General features: G+C 43.0%; 1 protein-coding gene across 1 annotated transcript in view; it reads left to right on the top strand.

Annotated features, from left to right (window-relative positions):
• Nucleotides 1–691: 691 nt before the first annotated feature.
• The window catches only part of tet2 (tet methylcytosine dioxygenase 2), a 49,688-nt gene continuing 33,209 nt past the window's right edge, over nt 692–17,170 (top strand). Inside the window, exon 1 of the mRNA XM_045214774.1 lies at nt 692–1,200. The gene's annotated coding sequence lies outside the window, so the exon portion shown is untranslated. The remainder of the gene's footprint in view (nt 1,201–17,170) is intronic.

Genomic DNA, 17,170 nt, shown 5'->3' on the forward strand with positions numbered 1-17,170 from the left:
CCCTCCCTCTCTCTCTGTTTCCGTCCCTCTCCCTCTCCCTCCGTCTCCATCTCCCTCCGTCTCCCTCTCCCTCTCTACTAGCCCACGTGGCCAATGTCAACAGGAGGTGGGGGTCTTGGCAGACACATAAAGAAAAGTATGCTGCTGCCTGTATGGTTCCTTTCAAATGTTAGTGTTGTCTTATGCCTGCTCTAAAAATTAGCCTGCCTGACAGCCAAGGCGTGCCAAAATAAGACCCAGAAGAAGGATCGGAAATGAGGGCAGGGCTCGACTCGCGTGGTCTGAAGACGAAGCTAACTGTCTTGAAAAACTGAGTAGAAGAAGCAAGTCTACAAGGAGTCGTAAAGAAGCCACGAGGCTATGGGGGAACTCCTGCAACCTATGACAGCTTGAGAGAAACTGATGAAACCGAAAGAAGAACCGGGAAGTGAAGACGGAGAGAGGGGAAAAGGGTGGGGGAAAAATCCCCCTAGAGCTCGGCATGAGTTTCCTTGAGTCACACACACACACTCTTCCTGTCTGACTAAAGGAAGGGGGGAATGGGCCTCCCTCCTCCTCTCCAATCCTCTGTTTCTCAGACAGACAGATAAGCCCAGAGAGCTCGTAGTCAGTTTAAAGGGAGTGGGCGGCACATTGAACGGCGGAGCGGACCCATGTCCTGTCTGTGCAAATCCAGTCCGGTGCTTGGGGCCAGCCGTAGTCATAGTGTGCACTGTTGTGTGCGGCTGAAGGAGAAGAAGGGAGAAAAAGGGGGGAAAGAAAGCCCAGACCCTTTGTGTGGTGGAGGGACTCACCAGGAGAGAGGTTTTCTCATTACTTCAGCTTTGCCAGCAAGGCAAGGCAAGACTCTCCCCCTGACACACACACACACACCGAACACACACACATACACACCGAACACACACACACACACACACAACTTGTCCACCCGGCGTGCTGGCTGGCTGCTTCTCTGCAAGTTACATATGTGTGGCACTCAGAGTGGCCAACAGGGACACACCACCGACCGACCGGGCTTCTCCTCCTGATGATAAGAGTCGAAATTGACGTCAGAGACTGGCCCCATGAATATTGATGTTGGAGGATAGTCCGTTTCATAGAAGAACAGAAGGAAGCAAGATGGCGGCCCTTTAGGATTTGTTAAAGAGGAGATCCAGACGGTTTGTTGGAATTTCTACAAAGTGGAGGGACGTAAAAGAGGTGAGACGTCACTCTGTTTATTTTTTGCACTCGTCGTCCTTCTCCTTTTGACCTTTTTGTTGGTCTTTTTCGGTGGCTCTGTGGCTTGGTACAAGGCATGCTAATGTCCCCTCAGCAAAAGCATGAGCTAGCTAAATTAATAAGGTGGGGGATATTAGATAAAGCTTCTCCTTCCAACATGGCTGACCATTTTATTTTATTTTTTGCTAGTTGAAAGAGATATCTCTGGTTTTGCCTCAATGTTGGTCAGTGGACACTCAAGTAGCCTTAGGAATGTGTCTAGTGTAGAAAATGGAGACCTTGTTCAGTACTTTTCTTGAGGCATTATGAACAAGGAAAATCCCTCTGATGTTCAGTGCAACAGAGAAGAAGCTAGCTCCCAGTTGAAAAATATATCTAATCTCTAAAATGACCATTGTCCTTATCTTTATTTTTATTTGAGTGCTTGGTTTATAGGGAAAACATGTATAATTTTATCCTGTAAATATATCATAGAGAAGGACTCTTTAACCAGAAATCATTCATGCAGTCAGTTTCTCTCCTTTTTTCTTTGTAGTCTCACGGTTGTGTTCTTGTGTTGATTATTTTCTGCTCTGTTCAAGCAAAAAGATGGATTGGGTCTAATTTAGAACAGCAGTATGCTTCCAGTCCATCACTAAGACTATAGTGCATGGGAAAGATAGCTGGGAGTGGGGGAGAGTGTAGCTAGCTTCTGGCTTTGTGCATTCACCGGTGAATTACAAGCAGACACAAAGGCAGGCCAGCGCAGTCCAAGGAGAGGAAAAAAGACAAGAGAATTGTGGTGGATAGCAGAGGGATGATGAGGTCAGAAGCTTTAAAGGACATTGAAACTCAATCCGACCACACCATTAGCTGAACACAAACAAGAATGGAAATCCTGGAAGCAGGTATTTTCCGAAGGCTGAAATAGATTGTTTCCAACTAGACGCCAACAAATATGTCTCCCAGAAGTTACCATGAAAATGTTCAAGAATCCAGCAATTTAACAACAACAACAACTATAATATAACATATTAGGACATGTTAGCTTTGCATTTTGCAAACAGTTTTCTACGGTTTTATTAATCATTTAACACATAAAATAATATTTGGTGTCTTTTGTGAGAATCTGAGATAATGTGTCTGGACAAACCATATGCACTGCCACGCAAAAATGCAGCAGACAGCACCTTTAATAAACAGATGATTGTCAACACAAAGGCAGTAATGGAGGTGTTTCTAGCGGTTACTCTATCTCAATTTGCATTTACGTTTTACTGATGAATAGAAAGGATTCGGTGTTGTTAAAAAATTTTTTTTTGTCACAATTTATTTTAAATTAATTTACTTTAATTGAAAGAAAACAAAGCAAGGCACAGCATCATTCGCTAGCTAGACATCAATAAATAGCTATGCTATGCTAGTTGTTAGATACAGTACTAGCAAATAATAATGATTCCTACACACATCCAACCTACACTAACCAAGATGACTGGTTTTATTAGCCCAACACCTCTCTTCCCTTGAACAAATTAGTTGCTAATGGAGCCTGTTGTTTTTCTATTATCTTTGCTGAATTTGCTAACAGGCCACATTTAGGATTAGCATCATAATGACCTACTAGAATATTACACAGATAAAGGTCCGCTATCTTTTGCCCTCATTTGCTGTATTTGGGCTTGTGTATTCCGCTGGCCCCTGCATGCACTTTCAATCGGAGGTCAACCCACAATAGCAGCTAGCAGTAGTAGTTTGTGTGAAATGCAAAGTAAGGCATGCCTGCCAGGGGGAGCACAGCACAACAAGTGGCTACTAATGAGCGGTTGTAAATAAACACCACAGCCAAGGGAGGTGCATGGTGCAAGGCTAACAGATGCTAATGCTAGAACAATAGGAATCTCAGCCAAGTGCTACAAACTAATATCACCTGTGATAGCTTGGAATGCTAGGTTAATTGTATTAGGCTAAAGCTAGTCTAACGGGTGAAACGTATTGGAGAGAACTGCAGTTATGTTAAGCAAAATTGTCAGTTGCTTGTCAAAGGGGCCTCGAGGACAACCGTCAAAGCTAATTCAGCTATTTAAACAATTGATTAAGAAGGCAATTCTTCATCTGCATTTTACTCAATGGCTCCATCATATAAAGTAAACAGAGACATATTTTTTTTAAATATATCTTTACCACAGAACTATCGACAAACTAAAATACTCCTCCGTGATATCAGAGAACGAGATAGCAATATATAAATATTTACAGTTTAATTATATTTCGAAGAGGCTGGGGGATTTTCAATACTAGCTGTCAAGAGCCTTGATGCAACAATGGCAGCGTGGCACCGGCTCTGTTTTGATTTGGTAAGCATGGTCATTGACTGCGTGGCGTCAACGTATCTCGTAACGTAACTAGGGGAGTGCACCGTAGTACTCCATATTTCTTGTAAAGTTTGTTTTGACTGGATGAGGTAGTATACCGTTTCTTTTATGTTGTGAATTTAATTGTGCCATTTTGGGACTCATTTCCCCCCAGATTAGATAATGTAGAAATAGGCCTTGATTGAAAAAAATTATAATTGATTCATACTGTAGCTGTATGGTTATCCTAAGCTAAAGGATAAGACTAGCTTTCTTTTTGTACTGGATCAAACAGCTGTAAGCCAATATTGGAGGATGCATGGACTTTGTCTTTAAGTTAAGTGGGTCTTCCTTGAGTTGTTGACTGCATTCCTCAGTAAGTAGACTGAATGCAATGCACATTGCACTGCTTACATCATTGACACTGCAGAATGTTAGTCGAGGAAGACATTTTTATTTAAATGGATTATATTAGATGGTATCAGACAGCAAGATTGCTATACAATAGTTTTGTTTCTCAACTTCTATCAAGAGATAAGAGTGTGCTATCAAAAGTACAGATATAAAAGTCAGAATTGATACTTAATTTATGGGTATAATATTGTGCCCCAAGCAAGGACTAGATTGTGTATTTTTAGCACAGAAGGAGCTATTTACACAAGACAGAGTCACTTGGCAAGCCAAGATATTGTCTTGAACACACAACCTCCATTTTCCCTTTGTGCTGTTTTCATTAGCACCACATGTGCTGTTACAGCAGCATAGGGAAAAGGCACCATATCTGCACCATAGATCCTAGTAGGAGAAGGTCAACACATGGTGGCTGCAGGGGGAGTCCAGTCAGAAAGATCAATCACAAGAATGGACATGGCTGTTCTCATCAATCCACACCCACTGATAAAGCTGTGGACTGTTGGACTACCCCTCTTGCTTCTTCGCCACTGGACCCAAGTCCCCTTTTATGTTATCTAAGGGAGAAAATACAATATCAAGCTTTGGGGGTAAGAATATCCAGTGGTTTCAGTCTCCATGGTTTCTGCAACAATGCTGTCCATTCACAATGGGCTGGGTTTGACCTCTGACCTCCAACAGCAGGCCACACATCACATTTCGACCCCAGAGGCCACGGTAACCCTGCTGCAGAGATGACACAAGTGGAACAGGTTAAGAGAAATTTTTAAATGCATTGGCTCTGTGTAGCTACCAACCTGGCTCTGTTGATCACGTTCCTCCTCCTCAGACAAAATGGCGACATACTAAGTCTCATATTGACCTCTGGAGATATTGATTTAGCTCTCTGCTGCTCCCAGCCTCGATAGTTGAAGAGCCGTGGTAAAACTTGCAATCGGTTATTACTGCCTTATTACATGAGTGTATTGGATGAAATTTGTTTAGAAGGTCATTCAATGTGCATGGCCTTTACTTTCGACGTGCATGTTGTCCAGATAGTCTACTTTCTGATTTGCATTAGGCTCATCACAAGCCTTTTAGGTTGTGTTCAAATGAGTCACTTCTAGCTTTTCTATGGTGGGTGTCTAAACAATATTGTGAAAGAGTTTCATTTCCCAAAAGATCACGCAGCATTTCTGTTCTTGTTTGGCATTTGACTGTTGGTATAGAAACCACAGTTGTTCTTTTTGGCCCTGCCCTGGTTGTTACTCATTGCTAGTATTACACAAATATCTTCTTCCTGCGATTAAGCAACACCTTATATCTACCAATAATTACTACAAGTTTAAAGTTACCCACTACAGAACACCTCTCACTCTCTCTCTCTCTCTCTCTCTCTCTCTCTGTGTGTGGAAGAGGCCTTGGCCCTTCCATTTGTCTGTCTGTGTTTTAATTATGGCTACGGCTCGGAGTGATAAGGCTGTCTCGTGAGACTAAGTGGCATGGCCAACCGGAGGGAGTGTTCTTTTGGCCCTCGGAGTGTGTATCGATGTCAGCAGGTTGGGGTTTACCTCAGGCGCGAGGAGACCTGCCGGTGAGGACACGACTAGGACTGAACTTCCTTTCCGGACTCCACGTGAGTGCGACCACATGGCCGCCACTGTTTACAAACACCATCCCGGCATTCCAGAGTAGACCTCGTTACATAACAGCTCCGGAAGCTGAGCAGCATCTCTTCCCGTTCCCGCCACTCGGCCGCTCCTCTCCGCTCTCAAGATATTTCAACGCTGCCGTCGGTCCCCGACACCACCACAAGCGAAAAGGAAGGGGGAGGCGGAGAGGTGAAGCAAGTGAGCGAGAGACGAAGATCGACGCTGGCCAAGGTAGTGTCTGGAAAGCAGAACATGGCAACGCTAAAGACAGTGTCAGCGTCTCTCCGAACTCCCGCCACGTTGACAGCAGAGACTCCAGATCACGTGAACTCCTAAATAAGGCTACACACTACGGCTGGCTCCAAGCTAGTAATTGAACTAGAAGCATGCTTTCTGTTTTCATACCGTGTTGCAATATTCAGTCCAAAGATCAAACAAAACTCATGAGAAACGGGCATGGAATGTTTGCCCAGCGCATGGAATGACTAGGTGCTTTTCTTGTAGTTACTCACTGGTTGTAACTTTTACTGGTTGTGCCTTTCTCAAATGAATAAAGGAAAGTTAAGAAGTTCACTGTGGCTGAAGCAATGGCAGAAATGAAACCCCAAAAAGCTGGATATTGGTGTATCAAACACACACCTCTGAAGGTGTTTAGATTTGTTACACTTTAATATCTCCCCTTCCGAGAATCTTTCGTTGGTTTTCCTCAATGTTTCCTTTTTGATGAGGCAGACTATTTGAAGAGGTGTCAACTCATTGGCAAATGTGGTTTTCTAAAATCTGGTGGGATCTTTACTGTTACCAGCTGTGCAAATGCCAAACAAGTTAATTTTCCCGTTGTCAAGAATGTAGAGTAAGTCAAAACCACCACGTGACTGAGTGGAGTGGACTTGCCCTAGCCTTACAACTACAAATATAGCCAAGCTGGGGAGAGTTCTGAGTAGGTCGGGTTAGCAAAGTTCAGGGTCAGATAAAACAACTGAACACTACACCACAGTGTCTGAATCCAATACAGATATAAAACAGTGGCAGGGGAATTTGTTTCTCATCAAAGACCAGATTTTAGACTGTAATTCTCATGAGTTAAAACACTTGAAACCCAGATCAAACATGTTAATATGGTATGTGTGTGTGTGTGTGTATGCATCTGTGTGTACGTGTGCATGTGTGTGTGTGTAAGATCGATCCAGTGTAAGTTGGCAGGGGTGTTGTGGTGGTGATACAATATGGTTGACTACTAGCTGTCTGATACAGTATGGTTGACTGCTAGCTGTCTGATACAGTATGGTTGACTGCTAGCTGTCTGATACAGTATGGTTGACTACTAGCTGTCTGATACAGTATGGTTGACTGCTAGCTGTCTGATACAGTATGGTTGACTACTAGCTGTCTGATACAGTATGGTTGACTACTAGCTGTCTGATACAGTATGGTTGACTACTAGCTGTCTGATACAGTATGGTTGACTGCTAGCTGTCTGATACAGTATGGTTGACTACTAGCTGTGTGATACAGTATGGTTGACTACTAGCTGTGTGATACAGTATGGTTGACTGCTAGCTGTCTGATACAGTATGGTTGACTACTAGCTGTGTGATACAGTATGGTTGACTGCTAGCTGTCTGATACAGTATGGTTGACTGCTAGCTGTCTGATACAGTATGGTTGACTACTAGCTGTGTGATACAGTATGGTTGACTACTAGCTGTGTGATACAGTATGGTTGACTGCTAGCTGTCTGATACAGTTGGTTGACTACTAGCTGTCTGATACAGTATGGTTGACTGCTAGTTGTCTCTACAGTATGGTTGACTACTAGCTGTCTGATACAGAATTGTTGACTACTAGCTGTCTGATACAGTATGGTTGACTACTAGCTGTCTGATACAGTATGGTTGACTACTAGCTGTCTGATACAGTATGGTTGACTGCTAGCTGTCTGATACAGTATGGTTGACTACTAGCTGTCTGATACAGTATGGTTGACTACTAGCTGTGTGATACAGTATGGTTGACTGCTAGCTGTCTGATACAGTATGGTTGACTACTAGCTGTCTGATACAGTATGGTTGACTGCTAGCTGTCTGATAAAGTATGGTTGACTACTAGCTGTCTGATACAGTATGGTTGACTACTAGCTGTCTGATACAGTATGGTTGACTACTAGCTGTCTGATAGAGTATGGTTGACTGCTAGCTGTCTGATACAGTATGGTTGACTGCTAGCTGTCTGATACAGTATGGTTGACTGCTAGCTGTCTGATACAGTATGGTTGACTACTAGCTGTCTGATACAGTATGGTTGACTGCTAGTTGTCTCTATACTGATATGGTTGACTACTAGCTAGTGTGATACAGTATGGTTGACTGCCTGGCTGTCTGATACAGTATGGTTGACTACTAGCTGTGTGATACAAGTATGGTTTGACTACCTAGCTCAGTCTGATACAGTATGGTTGACTGCTAGCTGTCTGATGCAGTATGGTTGACTACTAGCTGTCTGATACAGTATGTTGACTACTAGCTGTGTGATACAGTATGGTTGACTGCTAGCTGTCTGATACAGTATGTTGACTACTAGCTGTCTGATACAGTATGGTTGACTGCTAGCTGTCTGATAAAGTGGTTGACTACTAGCTGTCTGATACAGTATGGTTGACTACTAGCTGTCTGATACAGTATGGTTGACTACTAGCTGTGTGATAGAGTATGGTTGACTGCTAGCTGTCTGATACAGTATGGTTGACTGCTAGCTGTCTGATACAGTATGGTTGACTACTAGCTGTCTGATACAGTATGGTTGACTGCTAGCTGTCTGAACAGTATGGTTGACTACTAGCTGTCTGATACAGTATGGTTGACTACTAGCTGTCTGATACAGTATGGTTGACTACTAGCTGTGTGATACAGTATGGTTGACTGCTAGCTGTCTGATACAGTATGGTTGACTGCTAGCTGTCTGATACAGTATGGTTGACTGCTAGCTGTCTGATACAGTATGGTTGACTACTAGCTGTCTGATACAGTATGGTTGACTACTAGCTGTCTGATACAGTATGGTTGACTACTAGCTGTGTGATACAGTATGGTTGACTGCTAGCTGTCTGATACAGTATGGTTGACTGCTAGCTGTCTGATACAGTATGGTTGACTGCTAGCTGTCTGATACAGTATGGTTGACTACTAACTGTGGTTTGTAACACGTGGATGTGAGTGTGTGGAGAGCGGCAGTACTCACACACACACACACACTTCATCAAGATGCTTGGCTAGTAGTTACCCTGGGAACGGCCCAACCACAAACCAGCAGAGTTAGGGTGAGAAGCCAAGGGTTATGAATCAAAACCCATCCAAAGTGTGAAGGAGGTCAATCAATGCCAGTAACTCCAAATGTATACTATAAGGGACAGAGAACCAGATGTCTAGAGATCTGAACCCAGAAAGTAGGGGTGTAATTGGATAATTGAAGTGTTCCTTTTAAGGCCAACAGAGAAGGATGAAAGCATTTTACTGTAAAACCACCGAGCCAAACTGCACAATCCGCACCAGATCTTTGATATTTTTTTGTATCTGTAAATGAGGTTAAGATCTGAAAATTAATCCTCCATAACTAATGCCTTCATTAGTGAGTCGCATGATCTGAAGAGAAACCCAAACCTCCCCCATGATTAAGGAATCCACACAGAGACCACATATAAACAACTACTTCTTCTGAGACTGAATATTAATATGAATTATTATAATAATGATTATTATATTTGACTAAGAATCAATGTAAAAAATGCATAAAATGCTACTGTACATAGCGTTAGCTAGCGGTAATCGTCTGTGCGTGTGGTACAACGCTGGTATTTTTCCATCCTATAACTTGTTCTCCATCTTCTTTTTAAATAGTTTTTAGCACTTTTATTTCCCTGACTGATCAAAAAACTAATTTTCTCATGCTCTCTCTTGTCTCTCTGCAGCAGACATACAGTATACTGAGCAATATGTTTGGAACATCAAATCGCAGTATCGAAATCGCAATACATATACGATCATGAGAATCGCGATACATATCGTATCGGCACCTAAGTATCGTGATAATATCATATCGTGAGGTCCCTGGCAATTCCCAGCCGTGCTAAAATGGCTGTCAGGTAAAGTGGCTTCTCCCTCCAACTGCAGGAGCTGTCATTGAAAAGGTCACTAGGGCTCCAACTAGCTCCCCTGTTGTCTACACAGGGAGCAGCACAGAGCACACAAAGACAGCTGGTCCTGAATGTCCTTCAAGAGCATAATAACCCCCTACCCAAGGCCATACTTTGCATTGAATGACATCACAAACTACTTCTGAAGGCTCATAGCTAGCAGCCTAGCTCGGCCTCAGATATGAGGTTTCCTCAGTGGAATGTGACCGGTGCGGCAGCTGGTGCTTCTCCTTTCAATCCCTTCCCCCCTCAATGTCAAGGCTGTTTGTTTTTCGTGCAGACGTACGTGTTTACATTGCGAATTGCGTGAAAATGTCTGGTTTAACAGGTTTTGGAGGTTTTTAGCAGCGACGGCCATCTTTGTTTATGGATTCCCTCGGTGGAGTGAATTGTGGTGTCCTGACAGGTTTTCAGTCCTCCCCTCCCCTGCTCTACCGACTGAATAATCTACCCTGATCTACACCACACCACAGTCCTTTGCTTAGTCTTTCAGATGTGTTTGACTATAAGGCCTACATGCCAGGAAAGCATAACAGTGAAAGGAATAATAGTCTTTATGCACAGTAACCTACCAAACTACCTGATAGTATTGCAACATGATTGATGATTCATATAGCTCTATGAGTCATTTAAATGAATGAGTGCAACATAAAAAACTATATTCAAAACAGGTGTAAGAGAAATAAAATAAATGAATCTGCCACTTGATTAGGGGTGACTCAATATCCTTCTCTGGGAGCCTTAATTCAAAAAACGCATCCCTCATTCAGAGTGATTTGTGATCCTGCTGCTTCCATATAAGGAGAGGGAGTCACGTGCCTCATGTCAGTTGAGTGGAGGGAAAAGAGGGACCATAGCAACAGTCGCTTAGGTCAGGCTGCTTGGAAACCAATGCGGTGGAAGGATATCAATACATTAGTCCAGGGGCACGCACTGCATTCATGCTTGGGACGTAACCTAACAGAATGCCTATAATTAAAATTATATTACTAAAATATTGTGTAACACGTTGTTGTTACTACACAAGAGTAACTTAAAGTGTTACCAAGGGAAGAGCTGCAAAATGACTGGCCTATTTGTTGTTGTTGTTGTTGTCTTTTGTGCAACTACTACATATTTTAGACAGGCCCCCAGTTCTCCTCCATCTTTCGTACAGGTCAGCCCTATTCTATTTCATGATGATTTTGGGTTTTGGATTCCTCCGCTGCCATGTGTGTCTAATGTTATGATTTCCTTTTCATATGTTTCCCTGCGCCCTGTTTACTGTTCACTTCCCCTTCCTGTTTAAAGGCACCTCACCTTCCTGTTTAAAGGCACCTCCCCTTCCTGTTTAAACACACTTCCCCTTCCAGTTTAAAGGCTCATCCTCTTCCTGTTTAAAGGCACCCTGGGTTGGATTTGGATCATGCAAACAGAAACAGCATTTGCTAAATAAATGTTCCAGTGAGGTGAGCTAAGTACACTGCAAGATCTGGGGCTTGCAGAATAGAAAACATTAGGGAACCCTCATCAGTTGGCCTGAAAATGACATACATTTTCCACTTCATGATAGACGAGTCTTGGATCAGTGTGAAAAGATGCTTTCAGTCAAGTGTAACAGACCAAGCATATAAGGTATTCAATTCAACCCTAATCAATAAATAAATACAAATATATATACTGTATATTTAAATCATTAACAGCAATTTGCTCATAAAAGCGGCACCAAAAATGCTACAGGGAGAGGCAGCATGCAGTCAGCAAGGTAATACTAAACCACTATCTAAATATGGAGTTTCACTGCAGCTCTGGGAAAAAAAAACAGCTTTTGAAATATAGTATATTTGGTCTTACAAAGCCTCAGTCTTTTGGACATGAAACAAACTACAGTCACCAAATTAGTTTTCAAGCAGCTCCAAGGTCCTGCAAGCCAAAAAAGAACCTCAAAGAATGCCACACGTCTAGTTTTGAGCAAACAGAAAATCAAAATGGCCGAACACTACCACAGCAGCAACAACCACAAATGTGGCTTTCTATCGATCCCCTCTGAGTAGGATCAATGCGTAAAGCATATGTACTCCCTGCCAGTGCAGCTTTTCTCCACTCAGCCGCGCTCCGGTTAATGTTTAGAGCAGATGGCTTCAGCGCACTAATAAGGTGGTCGCCATGGCTACCGTGCACTCTGAAAGAAATTAACTTTGCGGCGCACAACAGTTCATCAAGTTTAGTCAGATATATTGACTGGGGCTCAGAGACAAAGGGAATGGTGGTAGGTTGGTGTAGAGGGAGGCAGAGGGGTTGGAGAGTGTGTTGTGTGTTGTGTGAGGGTGGTTGGGTGTGAGGGTGGTTGGGTGGGTTGTGAAGCAGGTTGCCGGTTTGAACAGTTGCGTGTGTTTGGGTTGTTGTGCGTTTGGTTTTGTGCACTCGGAGACCACTTCTTAATTAGACCCTCTGTGTGACACGACCTCGACACGCACGCACGCGCTCGCACACACACACACACACACACACACACACACACACACAGGGCTTTATCTGTATAGCAGCTTGGTGTGCACAGGTCAAAAATTCATGTTACAGTGTCTAAGCCGTGGGGCCAGGGCCAGTCAGGATGAGGTCTCCCCTGATCCGGGGTCAGTTGGTTCAGAGGGGTAAACCCCAAGCTTACACATTTACAGTCCAGTCTGGGCTAATGATCAACCCCCTTCTATCAGCACTGACCTCTGTAGATCTGGATATGGGAGGACAGGGCCATGCAGTCAATGCATATTGACGCCATTGAAAATAGCACAGAGATGGTACCACTAACATTGGTTGTAGTATTAACAGAAAATGCTAACTGTGTTTGCGGATAAAATCTAAGGCTTGGGTTTTGTTGCTGGCTTCAGCAATAAGAAAGTATTACATAAGCAACTCAGCAAGAGTCAATCCAAATGAAATGCACCACTTTTCCCTGATAGGAAGACAACGGTACAAGGCAAGATAGCGTAGTTGGGTATTGACCGTTTGGATTATCTCAAAAGGTAGGCCTATATTGCTACAAAATAAACAAAGCTAATGCTAGCGGAGCAGATCTAACTGAAAGCACACCACACAGCTAATCGTATGGTTGTTGTATAATGACTTGTGGCAGTTTGTATGTGCAGTGCTTGCAAATGACCCAGCCACACTTCCTGCTGAGCGAGTTGTGTGAGATCATGGCAGAAGAGGGAGGGAAAGGATGGACCCAACCCACACAAGAGAAAAAGCCAGTCAGACAGGTCTCAGTGGTTGCGTCCCAAATGGAACCCTATTCCCTATGTAGTGCCCCATGGTTGCATCCCCAATTTGGGATGCAACCAGTATAACCAGGTATTTGATGAAAAAGGAGCTGTAGCGACTTCTCACATTCATCACAGAATCACCGGAATGACGCTCATATTTCAATCTGAATTTGAAGTATCAGTTTAGGCCTTTTTCCTACCCCCGGGATCAACAGTCTGACTTACAGTGAGGGAAAACAATTATTTGATCCCCTGCTGATTTTGTACGTTTGCCCACTGACAAAGAAATGATCAGTCTATAATTTTAATAGTAGGTTTATTTGAACAGTGAGAGACAGAATAACAACAACAAAATCCAGAAAAACGCATGTCAAAAATGTTATAAATTGATTAGCATTTTAATGAGGGAAATAAGTATTTGACCCCCTCTCAATCAGAAAGATTTCTGGCTCCCAGGTGTCTTTTATAGGTAGAGCTGAGATTAGGAGCACACTCTTAAAGGGAGTGCTCCTAATCTCAGCTTGTTACCTGTATAAGAGACACCTGTCCACAGAAGCAATCAATCAATCAGATTCCAAACTCTCCACCATGGCCAAGACCAAAGAGCTCTCCAAGGATGTCAGGGACAAGATTGTAGACCTACACAAGGCTGGAATGGGACCATCGCCAAGCAGCTTGGTGAGAAGGTGACAACAGTTGGTGCGATTATTCGCAAATGGAAGAAACACAAAAGAACTGTCAATCTCCCTCGGCCTGGGGCTCCATGCAAGATCTCACCTCGTGGAGTTGCAATGATCATGAGAACGGTGGGGAATCAGCCCAGAACTACACGGGAGGATCTTGTCAATGATCTCAAGGCAGCTGGGACCATAGTCACCAAGAAAACAATTGGTAACACACTACGCCGTGAAGGACTGAAATCCTGCAATGCCCCCAAGGTCCCCCTGCTCAAGAAAGCACATATACAGGGCCGTCTGAAGTTTGTGCTAATGAACATCTGAATGATTCAGAGGAGAACTGGGTGAAAGTGTTGTGGTCAGATGAGACCAAAATGGAGCTCTTTGGCATCAACTCAACTCGCTGTGTTTGGAGGAGGAGAAATGCTGCCTATGACCCCAAGTACACCATCCCCACCGTCAAACATGGAGGTGGAAACATTATGCTTTGGGGGTGTTTTTCTGCTAAGGGGACAGGACAACTTCACCACATCAAAGGGACGATGGACAGGGCCATGTACCGTCAAATCTAGGGTGAGAACCTCCTTCCCTCAGCCAGGGCATTGAAAATGGGTCGTGGATGGGTATTCCAGCATGACAATGACCCAAAACACACGGTCAAGGCAACAAAGGAGTGGCTCAAGAAGAAGCACATTAAGGTCCTGGAGTGGCCTAGCCAGTCTCCAGACCTTAATCCCATAGAAAATCTGTGGAGGGAGCTGAAGGTTCGAGTTGCCAAACGCCAGCCTCGAAACCTTAATGACTTGGAGAAGATCTGCAAAGAGGAGTGGAACAAAATCCCTCCTGAGATGTGTGCAAACCTGGTGGCCAACTACAAGAAACATCTGACCTCTGTGATTGCCAACAAGGGTTTTGCCACCAAGTACTAAGTCATGTTTTGCAGAGGGGTCAAATACTTATTTCCCTCATTAAAATGCTAATCAATTTATAACATTTTTTACATGCGTTTTTCTGGATTTTTGTTGTTGTTATTCTGTCTCTCACTGTTCAAATAAACCTACCATTAAAATTATAGACTGATCATGTCTTTGTCAGTGGGCAAACGTACAAAATCAGCAGGGGATCAAATACTTTTTTCCCTCACTGTATAGTGCTGAGCGATTAACCGCAATTTCGGTTATTTTTCATTTTTTAAACAACTAATTGACCAATATCGGTTCAATTATTCGAATTTTTCTGTGAGCTCAATGCGCACATTGCACAGTTTCTCTCGAGATAAATCAGATCCAGCCTGAACTGTGCGATATAGTAGGGAGTTGTAGTTTCCAACAGGCCAATATTCGACATAGTTTAGCACATAAAACGTGGTAATTAACTACAGTGACCATAATCCATTGTGCATCTACTTGTCCGGTCTGTGTTTATTTTACACCTGCTGCAGAAGAGACAAGAGTACACGATCGTGAGGGGATATAGAGAGCAGCTGTTGCTTTGTGAGGTATCTCTACCTGAAAAAGCATGATCAAAGAGATTGATAGTTTGTATTCAGCTGTCATAAATTATGCCATATTTACTTTGAAGTACTACTAAAATAGTGATTTTGTCAGACAGCATAGGCAGCAGCTCTATAGAGATGAGATGACTTGGAATGAAATGAAGTCATTAAATAAAACAAATGTAATATACACAACTGAAATATTTTATTAAAGTAAAGTAATGTGAATAAGTTAGTAAAGTGATAAGCATTAATGGGAAGTCACTACCATCATGGGACTTTTATTAATTGTTTTATTCGGTGTTGTTACAGCATTCAACCCAAATAATCGCAACCGAAACAATGATTATTTTTTTTCAATCAAACTGAAACTGAACCGACCTCAAAAAGCACTAATCGCTCAGCAATACTGACTTAAAAAGTCGGACTTACCAAGTCTGGCAAGTAGGACTTCAGATGTCTTGTTGTATTGCTCTGTCTCTACAGATATTCAAATGATTGCCATGAATTAACTATAGGCATCACTGAAGTCATGGCGGGAAAGTCTGGTGAATAGATGTCAAAGCACGGTGTCCACTAACTCCCACTGTACACTACAGAGAGAGAGGAGCACAAATACTTCAATGTGAATCAGTACTACAGAGAAACAGACTGCCACATCTGCCTTCAATCAGACTACGTGGATTGTGCGGAGGCAGGACGAGGCTCGGGCCCCTCTTTTAGGGGGTAGGGGGTGTATTGTGCAGAGGCAGGACCAGGCTCGGCCCCTCTTTTAGGGGGTTGGGGGTGTATGGTGCAGAGCAGGACCAGGCTAGGGCCCCTCTTTTAGGAGGTTGGGGGTTTCTCCTGGGATGAAATTACAAACAGGAGTGGATGAGGTGGGTTTGAGGTCATATATTAATATAGACATTTTAGGAAGGGTATTACCGTGTATGTTGCAGTAAATGCAATGGTACAAACAGGCTGCCTTTAAACTAGGTTACAGTTTAGCCTAGTTTGAAGATATGTGGTCCTCTGTAGCTCAGCTGGTAGAGCACGGCGCTTGTAACGCCAAGGTAGTGGGTTCGATCACCCATACACAAAAATGTATGCACGCATGACTGTAAGTCGCTTTGGATAAAAGCGTCTGCTAAATGGCATATTATTATTTATTATATTATAAGATGTCATGAAGTGTCCCTTTAATTCTGCTGAATATTACAGTATGTATAACAAACTCCTAAAATGTCTCAGGAATTTTAAAAGGTGCATGAAAATGTGCATAGTTTGTATACTTATTTGCATAGGGAAATGCATCCACTAGATGAGATTGCCCAGTCTGCAGAAACAGAAATGGATTCCACAGCCAGTTGTTCGCTGAGTGACAACGGAGAGAGGGAGAGACGCAGAGAGAGGGAGTTCAGTGCTGTAGGGCTCCAGGCAAGTCATGTGACGCACCCTGCCTTCATCGTGTCACAATCTGGTGATTAGGCCTGGACTGCAGGCACCAACAGGAAGCTGTTCTGTAACAGAGGAGAATGTTAAAACGAACCCACCTTATACCAGAGGCAGGAGCTAGAGCTGACGAGCTAGACTGTACACTACAATGTATCATTGATGGTCTTTGCATTGCACACGTTTGAGCTTCTCATTATTACGTTTCTAGACTCTTTCACTTCAGACAGGGAAACTGCACTGTTATAGAGGAGAAGGTCAAAACTAACCCACCTCATACCAGAGACACAAGAGAGAAAGCTAGAGAGAACTGCTTAAGTTTCTAGATATTCCGTTTCCATAAAATAATATAAAATATTATGCTCATTATATAAAATACCACACTGTTATTTATCCAAATAAATTTGATAACTTTGCAAGCAAACTTTAAACATCTAACTTCTCCACTGAAAAACGATTTGATCTATTAATGTAATATCCATGCTTTGTGTATAATGTAAACGATATCCATCTCATAATAGAAAGAGTCGGCCATGTGGA

This window comes from Coregonus clupeaformis, unplaced genomic scaffold, assembly GCF_020615455.1.
Source record: "Coregonus clupeaformis isolate EN_2021a unplaced genomic scaffold, ASM2061545v1 scaf0311, whole genome shotgun sequence".
NCBI lineage: Eukaryota > Metazoa > Chordata > Actinopteri > Salmoniformes > Salmonidae > Coregonus > Coregonus clupeaformis.